The sequence below is a fragment of the Canis lupus genome, chromosome 14, assembly GCF_011100685.1.
Source record: "Canis lupus familiaris isolate Mischka breed German Shepherd chromosome 14, alternate assembly UU_Cfam_GSD_1.0, whole genome shotgun sequence".
Taxonomy (NCBI): Eukaryota; Metazoa; Chordata; class Mammalia; order Carnivora; family Canidae; genus Canis; species Canis lupus.
The window spans coordinates 14,279,652-14,294,230 of NC_049235.1; the positions used below are offsets into that span (position 1 = coordinate 14,279,652).

The window sequence follows — 14,579 nt, forward strand, 5'->3', positions numbered from 1 at the left end:
AGCTGGTTCCTAGATATAAGATTGACGTAATATATTGCATACATGTATAGATCTACATCTATGTATAGATCGCTATTTATATGTTGGCATCAAAGAGAAAATTTAAAAATAAAAATTACCACCACCACCATTATCAACCAAATAACCTGCTTAGAAATAAATTTGACAAATGAGGTGTAACGACGTTTTCTAGAGAATTGTAAAACATTATAAATAGGTATTAAAGCCAGACTTAAATATGAATATAGAGACATACAATATTTAAGAATAGAAACATTCCAAATAGGGATGCCTGGGTGGCTCAGCAGTTGAGCATCTGCCTTTGGCTCAGGGCGTGATCCTGGAGTCCCTCTCCCTCTGCCTATGTCTCTGCCTCTCTCTCTCTCTCTCTCTCTCTCTCTGTGTCTCTCGTGAATAAATAAAATCTTTTTTAAAAAAAAAACATTCCAAATAATAAAAAAGTCAATTTTCCCCGAAATTAATATATAGATTCAATCTCATTCTGAGTGCATATTTTTAAGTTGTATATGAAAGTTAAATATATATACATATATAAGAATGTATATTAAAATAGGAGGGAAAGAGAGAGGAGTGGGGAAAAGCAGAGGGAGAGGAAGAAAGAAAATCCCAAGCAGGCTCCATCTCTAGCATGGAGCCCAACTCCAGGCTCAATCTCACATCCCTGAGATCATGACCTGAGCCAATATCAAGAGTCAGAAGCTTAACTGACTGAGCCACCCAGGTGCCCCAATAGTTAAATATGTTTTTTAATGTGAGATCTATTTCATCATGAGGACTAATACTGCATATGAGAGAAAGATCTGCTTATATGGCATATTCTGTCAATTGGATTAGCAGCCTAAAACCACATTTAGTTCTCAGCTGGGTTGTGACTGTGTCCTGTGACATTGGTTCTCAGAAGATGGGTATGTGCTGTGTAGGGAGACAGAGATAAAAATTCCTCCGATTTTCATGGATTGAAGTTGCATAGCAAATACTTTTTTTTAAGATTTATTTATTTATTTGTTTGAGAGAGCATGAATCCGAGGGGGAGGGGCAAGAGGGAGAGGGAGGGGAAATCTCAAGCAGACTCAGGAGGCTGAGCATGGAGCCTGATGTAGGGCTCAAGTCCCTGACACTGAGATCAGGATGTGAGCTGAAACCAAGAGTCAGAGTCAGATCCTTAACCTACTGTGCCAACCCAGTTGCCCTGACAAATATTTAGAATAGGCAAAAGTATCTGATAAACTTGCATTTACTTCATGTGTTTTAATTTTATGAAGTGATCTAGATAAATAATATCATGATGTTTTGCCCCCAAATATGTCATATGACATCTCTGAATGATGAGAACATTTTCTATATAAACACAATACCATTGTCTCATATGACAAAATGAACATTAACTTCCTAATCATTATGTATTATTATAATAGTCTGTATTCAAATTAGCCTAATTATTCCTTACGCTTTTGCATTTCCCCTTTATTTTCTTAATTCTGTCGATCACAAAACCTAATGGTGCTCCCATGTCCTCTCTCCAGGGTATTATGGAAGGCTTTCCTAACTCTCAAAATTGACTTGCTGCCTAATTGTTTAACTTACCTTAATCAGCAATTTCAACTAACCTATTCTTACTTTGGAGTAAGGGGGAAAAAATAATTACTAATTCATAAAATGCATGATGCAGGAAGGTCTTACACATTTTGGTTTCATTTCCAGCCTATATAAGATGCTTAGAAGGTGTTAAGTTAAATTCAAATTACTGCCACTGATGTCAGCTGTACAGCTTGTTAGTTCTAAATCAGGTGATTATTAACTGATCATTTCTTATATTTCTTAATATCCTCTGTTGTATGTTGTTCCAATACTTTTGATTGATTGTTACTGCCAAAATATAAATTCTGATTTTTAGAGTGCTTAGCATACATAGTCAAAAGTGAAGATATTTTAGGAAAATCTTTACCGGTTTTCAGGTCCAGTATTTCGTTCTCATATCCACTCTTGTCCCATTTCCCCGTCATCTCAGTATTGGTGTTAAACCTCTTCCCAGAATGAACTGCCATAGAGTAAGCCATATGATCTTTAGCTTAAAACCACAGGAAAAGATGGGAGAAAATAAGCCAGTTTCTAACCAGGTATTTGGGAAGTCTACCTTGAGATTTCTGGCTGATTGGTCACCCTGGAAGCAGGATACTTTTTTCTGTAGCTATCTTTTAGAAGCTAATGTTTTTATGTTAATCATACACATTAGTATCTCCTCCTGCAGGCTATCTAGTGAATTTTGCTTCTATTTATTTTTAACCGAAAAAAAATTATTCATATAAATAAACACAACAGTCAGCATTACAAATTATTTTAAATCATATGTGATGAATTTTACTGGTGCATCTCTAGCATTTGGGCAACCTGTTTTTGTAGAGTTTATTTCCTTTGTACTTTCCTCTTGCAAAATCAGAGAAATAATTTATTTTATCCTGTATTTTTAAGCAGCTCAACTACAGAATTTAATAGAAACTTCAGAATTACAGTGTATATCTTTCTATTTATTCAAAAATATTTTTTAGACATACTATGTGTAAAACATTCTCAGGGATACAGAGTTATTCAGGTTTTAGGGTAACCAATGATTTCCATATTGCCAAATCCAATGATCAGCCTCTCTCATACTGGGCATATCAGAAGTCCTTAACAAAGTCATCAGTCCTGCCTACTTGACACTTTCTCCATGTGGCCTCCAGGTCCTCTTCTTTCAAGATTATCTGTCTACCTCAGTCTCCGTTGCTGAATCTTGCTCATGTTACCACTGTCTAAAGAGTTAGGATGTATCATGGCTCAGTCATGAAACCTGATTTCTTCTCACTCACATCTCAAGTGGTTCATTCAATCCCATTCCACATTTGACATGTCCAAAATGAGATTCCTCCTCCCTCCAATTCTGTTCCTCCCACACCTGACCATGCCTCCCTGTGTTGCCTGCAACACCACCAATCCAAACCACTGTAATTTCATTCCTGGATGATCATCTTATTTCTTCCTGCCTAAAAATGGTTTATTAACTGACTTCTAGTAGAATAAAAACTCCATGAAAACAAGGAATTTACCAATTTCTGGCACATAACTGTCTTTCAAAAACTCTTTGTTGAATGATTGCCTGAATTGATCCTCCTCCTAAATTTCACAATATGAGTTCCTAAGTATTCACTCATTTAACAAATATTGATAACCATTTCCTTCTTGTATAAATGGCATAGACAAATTAGAACTTCCAATGATAAAATCCATTAATTGGGAGTTGAAATTTTCTCAAGTGAAAACAAAATAGTGATTACTCGTACTATAAATCTGTATATTATACTTCTGCAGAATCATAACATTTTAAAAATTTTAATGGAGTACTTTCTTTGAGCCTCAATTCCACTCTTTTATAATTTATAATTTTTTAAAAGATTTTATTTATTTGAGAGAGAGAGAGAGAGAGAGCACGCATAAGCAGGGGGAGGAGCAAAGGGAGAGGAACAGACTCCCCTAGTGGGAGTGGAGCCCAACTGGGGGCTTGATCCCATGATGCTGAGATCATGATCTGAGCTGAAGTCAGACGCCACCCGGGTGCCCCTATAATTTAAAAATTTGATATATTACACTATATCTAATGCTTGAAATCACTTTATAAAAACATTTTAAAAATGTTTTACCACTAGCCTCTGGTAAAACAGTCTCCAGTGGCAATTGGTTCACTCTCAAAATGATCCATTCCACCTTTGGACAACAGTGGTCCTTACAAGAATGCTTTCATCCCCAGGGTTCAGGGAACAGTGTCTCCTCTAATGTTCATTCATCAGTCTCAGGTATGGTCAACTGCTTACCCTCTCCCCTTTCACCTATTACAACAACTCATCAGATGTAATATTTTAAGATTCAATCATTTTTACCAAGATTGCTTTAATTTTGAGTGCTGACACTCTACACTTTCCAGCTCAGTCTCAATCTGTATTTTTTTTTTTTTTTTTGAGAGAGAGAGAGAGAGAGAGCACAAGCATGCGAGCAGGGAGGAACAGAGGGATGGGGAGAAAGAGAATCTTAAGCAGGCTCCATGCACCGTGTGGAGCCCAGTACAGGGCTCGATTTCACATCTCTGAGATCATGACCTGAGCTGAAATCAAGAGTCCAATGCTTAACTGACTGAGCCACCTAGGCACCCCTCAATCTCTGTCTTAATTCTAGCTTTTGATTTTCCAAAAGAACCTGTGTTTAAGGATGCTCATCTGGGGTTACAGCACTAGTTGTCTCTTGAGTTGTAATACAACACTAAAAAATTTAACTTGCTCCCTCTTCAACATTAATAGGCTCTTTTTTTTTTTTTTGATCCAGGGATAAGAAAGTTGGAAACCAACTGTTTGATTCCTGTTTTCCTATCCTGTTGATAAATAAGCATGATATCTAGAGTACAGAAACAACAGCCTTGCTGATACTGAGTGCTAACATCAGCCACTAGAATCTGATATAAAACTCTCCATTTTTTGATCTGGACTATGGCTATAGCTGCTACATTTCATAGAATTTTAGAAGTAGGAGACATATTAGAAAAATGTAATCTAACCCACTTATTTCACATAGGGGAACTCAAGGAAGTTATTCTGGTTAACTGCTCTTTCATGCTTTTGTGATAACTTCATTCTGTGCCCTCTGCTTACCTGTAAAAGTACATTGATTTTACTTTCTGGTGATTGGATTTAGAAAGAAGACTTAAAGTCATCTTGGGGCACCTGGGTGACCCAGCAGGTTAAGTGTCTGCCTTTGGCTCAGGTCATGATCACAGGGTGCTAGGATCGAGCCCTGTGTTGGGCTCCATGCTCAGCAGGGAGCCTGCTTCTCCCTATCCCTCTGCCTGTGGCTTTCCCTGCTTTTGTGCTCTGTCAAATAAATAAATAAAATCTTTTAAAAAAATAAAAGAATTAAAGTCATCTTATTTAATTTCCTAAATTTACATATTACCAGATCTGAAAAGAATAAATGACTTGTCCAAATTCAAAAGATTAATGTCAGGAACTGGTCCCAGGTTTCCCTCTGGACTTTTATTCAAGGACATTTTGTATTACACTGGGATTTAGATTAAATTCTTAGATGATTAGAAAGGAGTAATTATCTATGATCTAAATCCTTCCATTGTACTTTGTAAAAGTAACATGAAATACTTTTAAAAAATTGACAGAGTTCTTTGGGTCCACTTTTTCAATTTCACTATTTCAAATGTATTTCAGAGTTTTAAATATATATATAAATAGGAAGGATGGTATAATGAATACCCATATCCTAGACTCAATAGCCACCAACATTCTGCATCACTGGTTTCATCCATTCTTCTTTTTTGCTAAAATATTTTAAAACAAATTCCAAACATGTTATTTTATTCTGACAGATATTAGTCTTTACTGCTTAAAAATAGATTTGAAAAAAAAATTATGAAACCTATTATTACTCCAACAAAATGAGCAATTCTTCATATCATCTAATATATTTATAGTTCTCCACATGTTTCTAAAATCTTTTTCCATTTGATTTGGTCACACAAGGTACCATACTCTGCATTTGGTTAAATTTCTAGATCCGGTTTCACATCATCCTTGTTGATTTATTGAAAAGTTTGGGTTATTTGTCCTGTAGTATGTTCCATATTCTGGATTTGTCTCTGTGCTTTCTGTTGGTGACATTTAACTTGTTGCTCTATCTCTTATATTTCTTGTTAACTGAAGTTGGCACTGCTTGATGAGATTCAGGTTCAACTCTACTGGCAAACGTTTGTGGTGCTGGTGCTTGATAGAAAGCACATGATATTAGTGTCTAGTTGTCACACTTTTGTGATAATAACAAGCTACAATTACCCATCAGCTTTAGTATAGAAATTTCATCTAATGATGAAAGCCACTTGAATTATTTCATTAGGCAAAATGGCACTTTTCTAATTTTCTTTCTTTCTTTCTTTCTTTCTTTCTTTCTTTCTTTCTTTCTTTCTTTCTTTCTTTCTTTCTTTTTTTTTCACTTTCATTAACTGGATATTTTTCTGTGGAGAACTTCGTATCACTCAACTACCACTCTTTGGTTACTGGGTAGAACAGAGAAGGCAGGATAAATGCCTAATTCTTTTCTTTTTACTGCCAATTTTCAAAGTAAGGAAATATTCTAAACACAATGGTAACCAAGTAAATGTGTGTGCATTGGGTTTTTTTAAGTGATGGAATGAAATAACAAATGCTAATTAATTAGTTTCAGTTACTATTTTTCATTGTTAGTATATTTTGCCACGGCATTCTTCCCTTATATTTGCTCCTACATGTTTATATTGCTTCTGATATGTCTCATTACTCTGATTGTCTCTTTCTTTCCTAGCATAACTTTTTTTTAAAATTTTTTAAAAATTTTTATTTATTTATGATAGTCACAGAGAGAGAGAGAGAGAGAGGCAGAGACACAGGCAGAGGGAGAAGCAGGCTCCATGCACCGGGAGCCCGACGTGGGACTCGATTCCGGGTCTCCAGGATCGCGCCCTGGGCCAAAGGCAGGTGCCAAACCACTGCGCCACCCAGGGATCCCTTTTCTAGCATAACTTGACACAAACTCATTTAATGCATTTTCTTCCCCAAACCTAGAGTCAGAATTCTGCAACAGGTCTGTGGTTCCTGTTAGTAGGAAATGGCACTTAGAGACCAGAATGTGGACATTGAGAGCTCTCTTGTTTTTGGGTGGTCGCTGTCCTCAAGATCTTTGCAGTTGTAAAGCTAAGGAATACATATTTTGAAAAGAAAAATAATGAAATAATACTGAAATTTCATATCAATATTCAATTCAAAGTTAACATCATAGAATTTTCATGTAATTTCTTTAAACTCTTTTACACTAATAATTTTGGCTCTTAGCAAAATTGAACTTTTAAAAATTTATCTTCATGCACAAATGTATATGCATATTTGTGTATATACTAGTTCCAAATTAATAATACTGATACCAATAGATACTGAATTGAGTTTAAGATTAATTAAAGCTCTGTTTTTAATTAGAACACATTCCACTTAATATGAGAAGTCCTCAAAAGCCACTTGAGATAAATCTATCATTTGTGTTATAATGTCATTATTTTGATACATTGATATATTTGATTGTTTTCATTTGTTTTAAGTTTGGAGGCAAAGTGTGGTGTCCAGAATAGCTACTTCAGCATCACTTGACAACCTGTTAGAAATACAAATTTGTGGGCCTCGTATCAGAACTTCTAAATCAGGAACTTTGGGAGTCAAGCTCTGAAGGAGAATTTTATGTAATATTTGAGGATGACTGATCTAATGATAACTATTTTTATTAGTTTCTCTTTTTGCAAATATAAAAGAATTATGTATATATTAATTATCTCCTTTTTTGCTTATCCAAATATTATCATACTATGTATGTTGTTCTGTATCTTGCCATTGAAAAAATATACTTTTCATATAAGTCATTTTTTAAGTTTTTATTTTAATTCTAATTAATTAACATGGTATTATATTAGTTTCTTCATAGAAATCATTTTTTATTTTTGCGAGAATATTTTGGAGGTAGATTCCTAGAACTGACACTGCTAGATAGATTGCTAGTTTTTTTGCTTTTTTAAAGATCCTATCAAACTCCTTTGCCTGGACGTACAGTTGTTCTCTAGAACTTTGCCGATAGAGACTTTGGCAGACTTTGGGATGTTTGCCAATCTGATATATGAGAAATCGTAGCTTGTAGTTTTCACTTGCATTTCCTGATTAAGAATGAGTTTGGGCATCTTTTCATATGTCTAGGGACCATTTTCGTTTCTTCTTTGGAGAATGGCTGCTGGTATATTTTGCCACTTTTCCATTAGGTCGTTAGCCTGTTTCTTCTCAGTTTGTAAGAACTCTTAATACATTAAGCATATTATCCAGTTAAGTGCAAATATGTTTTCTCAGTTTTTCATTTGTCTTTTACCTTTAGCTTTTACCTTATGTTATGTCATATCATGCTAACATTTTAAGGAAAAGGAACATGATTAGATTTATTCTTGTTTTCTCTTGTAGCTTCTAGATTTTGATTTTTTTAAAAAAGATTTTATTTATTTATTCATGAGAGACAGAGAGAGAGAGGCAGAGACACAGGCAGAGGGAGAAGCAGGCTCCATGCAGGGAGCCCGATGAGGGACTCGATCCCAGGGCTCCAGGATCACATCCTGGGCAGAAGGTAGATGCTCAACCGCTGACCTACCCAGGAGTCCCTAGATTTTGATTTAGTAAGGCTTTCCTCAACTCAGGTAATAAGGCAGTTCTGCTATGTTTTCTTTGAGTATGTTTTTCAGTTTTTAACATTTAAACTTCAATTTATCTGGAATTTTTCCTGGTGTGAAGTGCTGACCTGATTTTATTCTATTTTCCAAACTTATGTCTGGTTGTCCTCACACAATTTATTAGTACAGTTCATCTCTTTCCTCAGCAATCTGAGATGCTACCTTTATCCAATACTGGGTTTCTATACACCCTGTGTCTATTTATACACTCTCTTTTTTGTTCTATGTGTCTGTCTATATTACACTGTTTTAATTATAGTGGCTGTAAAATATGCCTTAATATCTGGTGATAATTAGAAATACTTTTCATTTTTATTCTAATTATTACTTTTCTGCTAATGTCCTTAGGCTTCTCTGTCTTAGATCCTCTCCCTTGACTTCCTGTGAGATCTGGTACTTAAAATAGCTGATTATTGCTACCTCTCCTCTGCTCTTCCTCTCTCCCACCGTTCAAATTTATTTTTTGTTTTAATTTTCATCTTTAATATTAAAAAGACAAAACATGGTAGTTTTATCTAATTTTAGTCTGTATATTCTTAAGTACAATTAAACAACTATTTTTTGGCTTATCAGCTTCAGGAGATATCCTTAGCTCACATTTTCTTTCACTGGGTATCTTAAAGAGTATAGTTGGGAAGTTCACACCTAATATCTGTTCTACATTCCTTGTATTCTTTTCTTTCCCTTCCCATTTTTGCTATTTGTATAGATTATTCACAGGTTGTCAGAACATCTGGAATTTTTTTTTTAAATTTTTTTTTATTTATGATAGTCATACAGAGAGAGAGAGAGAGGCAGAGACATAGGCAGAGGGAGAAGCAGGCTCCATGCACCGGGAGCCCGACGTGGGATTCGATCCCGGGTCTCCAGGATCGCGCCCTGGGCCAAAGGCAGGCACCAAACCGCTGCGCCACCCAGGGATCCCAGAACATCTGGAATTTATATGCTACTTTGTCACCCTTATTCCTATCTTCTAGTCTTTGTTCTATAGTTTGATATATTCAGTGCTTACCTGTCAGCCTTATGCTGAAACTTCTGTAATCCTCTTGTGCTAGATTGTTCTCTACTACCTTCTTCAGGAAGAGCGTTAGTGTGTTAATAGCTTTTTATCTGTGGCCTTCCCCTTTTTTTTTTGAGAGAGAGAGAGAGAGAGAGAGAGAGAATGAGAATGAGAGGAGTGAGGAGGGCCAGACAGAGAAGGAGAGGGAGAATCCTAAGCAATCTCCACTTCACACTCAGGTGGAGCCTAATGAGGGGGGTGGGGTGGGGGAAGAGCAATGGATCATGACCCTGAGATCATGATCATGACCTGAGCTGAAGTCAAGAGTCCCACGCCTAGGGGATCCCTGGGTGGCGCAGCGGTTTGGCGCGTGCCTTTGGCCCAGGGCGCGATCCTGGAGACCCGGAATCGAGTCCCACGTCGGGCTCCCAGTGCATGAAGCCTGCTTCTCCCTCTGCCTGTGTCTCTGCCTCTCTCTCTCTCTGTGACTATCATAAATAAATAAAAATTTAAAACAATATATTAAAAAAAGAGTCCCACACCTAACCGCCTAACCGACTGAGCCACTCAGGCACCCCTGTGGTCTTTGCATTTGAAGAGTAATTTGATTAGATGTAAATCTTTAGTTTATGTTTTCTTTCATTGAGTAGCTTAATTATATTGCTCCAGTGTTTTCTACCTTAAAATGTTGCTGCTTAGAAAATGGAAGACAATCTGATTTTCATTATTCCTGACAAACTAAAGAATTTTTTCCTTATCTTTGAAGTTTAATAACTTTACTAAGATATGTCCAATAAAATATATCATTTATAGATTAATATACATTTCTCTTTGATACGTAGATCTAAGACTTTTTAAATTTAGGAAAACTTTTTCTTTTTTTTTTCCAGGAAACTTTTCTTGAATTACAGTCATAAGTATTTTATTTGTTCCATTTCCTAGGTTATCTTACAGTTCTCCAATTGCATCCTCCTTTGTTGCAATTGCAGGTCTCCTTTGTTTGCTGGCTATTTCTAGTACTTTCTCCTAAGTCTTCACAACAACAACAACAACAACAACAACAAAAACATCTTTGAGTTCCTTCACTTTCTTTTTTATGCACTTATGGCATCTATTTGTGTGTTCAATTTAGTTTTTCTCTTTTTTTGCTCTCTTTTCCCAATTCTTTTTCGACATCAGTCAATTCTCATTTTCTGTCTTTCCATAACTTTTGGTACACAACTCCTGGGTATAAGAAACGCTACAATTCTTTAGTTCTTTAAATCTGAGTAACTGTTCATGGAGCTACCACTCCACTAGCCAATAGAAGATTCAACTTAAGTAACTCTTTGTGGCTTATGCTCCTTCACTTTTTAAATCAAAACAGAAACTGTTCATTGCTTGTGGCTAGAGGATGGTGGGGAGTGGTCTGGTCCTGTGTCCATGGTGGTTGGCATCTTTATTCTGGCTCCTCTGGCTCCATGACAGTGCTATTAAGACTTGGCCTGATTTAGGCTCCTTGCTTTGAGTGTCCTTAGAGCTGTTTCTGAGAGTACTTCACTACGTTCTCAGATTCTTACCAAAACGTTTGTGTCTTACTAAGACTCAGTAAGGCATGTCTTATCACTTGGGTTGCTTTATTCCATATGCCTCATTCTTCTGGCCACCCCAGTCTCTGGGCAGAGGAGGGGCTAAACTCATACGTTTCACTCAAATTTGGCCATTTTCAACTTCCGTTGCCCAAGCTTCTTCCCTTCGTGACCCCCTCAACACATTTAGCCTCTCTCAGAGACCATCAGTTTAATAATTTTTGGTGAAATAGAAATACTTATTTTTCCTCTGTGTGTCTTGAAAGATATTTTATATCTTTATAAAGGATATATATACTGTGTGTTTTGAAGGGTATTTTATATCTTTAAGGATATAAAGATATATCCTTTTTAGGAACATATGTTATCTTCTGTTTTATGGGTAAGGATTGGATCCTGGAAAAGTCAATGCCACCTCTAGTGGCACGTTCCTAACACATTCTGTTACACGCATCTTGGCTTATTTATGCCTGTCTTACCTTAATATATGAGTTAGTGAAACTCATTGTTGAAGGGTTTATTTTAATGAAAGACATAATTAATGTTATGATATTGAAGATACATCATAATAAAAAATAATTAACTTTGTGACTTTTCAGCCACTGATGCTTTGTCAGTTAGATCCTCCAAGAAGGAAATAGCAAGTAGAAAGAGAGATACATGGGAGGAAACTCCCTGAAGGATAACGCAGGGGGGAGCCTTCCTATGGGAATACAGGTCTTACACCTTTAAAGGTGAAAGTGAGGGAAAGGTCAGATAGGAAAAAATGCAAGCATAAGTCTCTTCACTGCGATACTTCCAAGGACAAAAATTCAACCACAAAGCAGCCTAGCTGGCCATCTTATGGGAACGAAAATACACATGGCACAGTAGAATTCTAGGCAGCTCTTAACATGGTGGCTACAAAAATTTATCTTAACATAAGCTGCTTCCTAAATATTGACTGGAAACCTTGTGGATAATCTTATTAAGAAAAATGTATTTGTGGACAGCCCCGGTGGCTTAGCTGTTTAGTGCCATCTTCAGGGCCTGATCCTGGAGACCTGGGATCGAGTCCCACGTCAGGCTCCCTGCATGGAGCCTGCTTCTCCCTCTGCCTGTGTCTCTGCCTCTCTCTCTCTCTCTCTCTCTCTCTGTCTCTCATGAATAAATAAATAAAATCTTTAAAACAATGTATTTGTGTATCCATGAGCATGTGTGTTTGTGCTTGGAAGAACATGCAGGAGAAAGAATAGTGCTAATATTCTAGACAGGTAAGATTGTAAGAGATATTTCTATTTTGGTTTTTGGCATTTTCTCAAAACATTGTACAAATTTATTAACTTGAAAAAGCAGGGAAGCTCTTCCCATATAACACACACCTGTGTGTATATGAATGCGCTTTCCAATGTGACTTGGAACACCTTCCATTCTGCATTCTTCCCCATGTATAACCTTGTTTTCTTGTTTGTTTGTTTTTTTTGAATGCACCACATTCGCATTTTTTTAAGCAAATGACAAAGACCCAGTTTACCAGCTTTACTTTTTTTTAAACCTAAGCTTAACATTACATATTTAAACAATTGTCAAATCTTACTAAGTTGCCAGCATTCATGCACAGCTAGAAAAACATCCTCAATTTATATTAAACAAGAAATGTATTACCATTAATGCATTAATATCTCTCACTACTAAATACTGAAAAAATTTGAAATTATTTTTGTGGAAGATTCATCCTGGCAATGTTAACTTCACAGCAGGCTGACTCTACTTGGCTCACGTTTCAAACACAATGGAAAAGCAGGTCCGTGCTGGTGTCAGTGTACGAAAGAGTCACGGCCACCTTGGATTATGTTGAATAAAAAAGCAAAGTGCATACAGAGATTTACAACAATTTTAAAGACAAAAACAAAACAAAACAAAACAAAGAAACCCCAAAACAATGGTCCTATTATGTGGTCCCAACAATAAACTCAAAAGTCTATGACAAATAGGGCTCCGATGAGCTGTGTATAAATACTTTAGGTACAGTTATACTGAAAGTTGAGTTCGTTTGAAATCTTCAAAAAAAAAAAAAAAAAAGAAAAAAAAGCGTTCCTGTCCGTCCTCAGTGGTGCCCGTTACAGCTAACATTTCTGCTACACGCGTGCGTTGTTACTTGTTATCCAAGCGCAGCAGCTGCTCCTTTTACCATATTAAGGACTTTAACTGGCCGTTCTCTTCAACTTCTACTCTTTCTTCACCATTCTCCACAATTCTCTTTGTAGTGATTTTTCTGCCATTAACCACTTTAGTAGAAGTGGATATAGATTTGAAGTTGCCCATCCCACCACCACCAAACGTCGTGGAAGAGAATGAAGCGAGGCCCCCGCGACCTGGCGATGCGAAGGCAGTAAATCCTCTAGCAAAAGAAGAAAAGCCTCGCAGAAGACGCAAATCCACTGGAGACGGAGGACCACGACCCGTGCCTCGGATCCTGCTCCCCCGGGGCCTCTTCGGCTCCCAAAGAAGTCCTCAAATGGGTCTTCTAGGAAGTCCAAGGAAAACGGGTCCCTTCCACCAAAACATTCCCTGAAGACATCATCTGGGTTACGGAATGTGAAGCCAAAGTCAAACGGAGTGTCAAAAGGAACTCCACCCCCACCCCCACCCCACCCCCACCCCCACCCCCACCTCCACCTCCACCCCCACCCTCACCCCTACCCCCACCTCCACCCCTACCCTCACCCCCACCCCTACCTCACCCCCACCCCCACCCTCACCTCCACCTCCACCCCCACCCTCACCCCCACCCTCACCCCCACCCCCACCCCCACCCCTACCTCACCCCCACCCCCACCCCCACCCCTACCTCACCCCCACCCCCACCTCCACCCCCACCCCCACCTCCACCTCCACCTCCACCTCCAGCGTTTAGTCCTTTGCCGTATCTGTCCTGGATGTCCCGTTTTTTTGCATCTGATAACACCTCATACGCCTCAGCTACTTGCTTGAATTCCCTCTCTTGCTTCTTCTTTATTTTCAGGGTTTTTAGCTGGATGCCACTTTAGGGCCAGTTTCCAGTTCGCCTTTTTAATGTCCGCAGCTGAGGCATGTCCCTGCACGCCCAGAACTTCGTAGTCCTCCACCACGTGTCAACAGGCTGCTGCGGTGAGTCCCGGGCGGGAGCGCGGCGGGGGCGGCGGCCCGGGTCCCCTGGGCTCCCGCAGGGCGGCGCTGGCAGCCGCGGCCTGTTTTCTTGTTTTAAAGAAGGGAAGGGATTGGGATCCCGGGGCAGTTGTGGAAAACTCACTCATGGCGAGGCAGGGCAAAGGGAAATCCTCAAACAAAACTTGACCATTAAAAAAATCTTGCCTGAGGCAGTAGTCGCTTGGTTCCAGTCCCCGGGTCATGCACAGGCGCAACCGGGAGCAGCCCCGGCTCAGCGTGCATCATGGATTGAGCGCATGGGGCGGTGCACTCCAAGATATGGCAGTGGAAGGCTGTCAGCAGGTTCTCCTGAAGGGCCGTGGGAGTGGGTCATCTCTATGGCTGCCCGTGATGTCTGCTTGATACGTTAGCCGGTTAAAAAAAAAAAAAAACACTTTTACCATAAATTTCTTTTATATTAAAGCAATTTGACAAAGTCATCTTCTTATGGGGAAAAGATTCCAACAGAGATTAATAATGTATAACTTCTATCGCTGGGTATCTCTCA

The 14,579-nt window shown here is 38.3% G+C and overlaps 1 pseudogene; it reads right to left on the reverse strand.

Annotated features, from left to right (window-relative positions):
• Positions 1 to 12,412: 12,412 nt before the first annotated feature.
• LOC102153368 lies at positions 12,413 to 14,016 on the reverse strand (annotated as a pseudogene).
• Between the last annotated feature and the right edge of the window lie 563 nt (positions 14,017 to 14,579).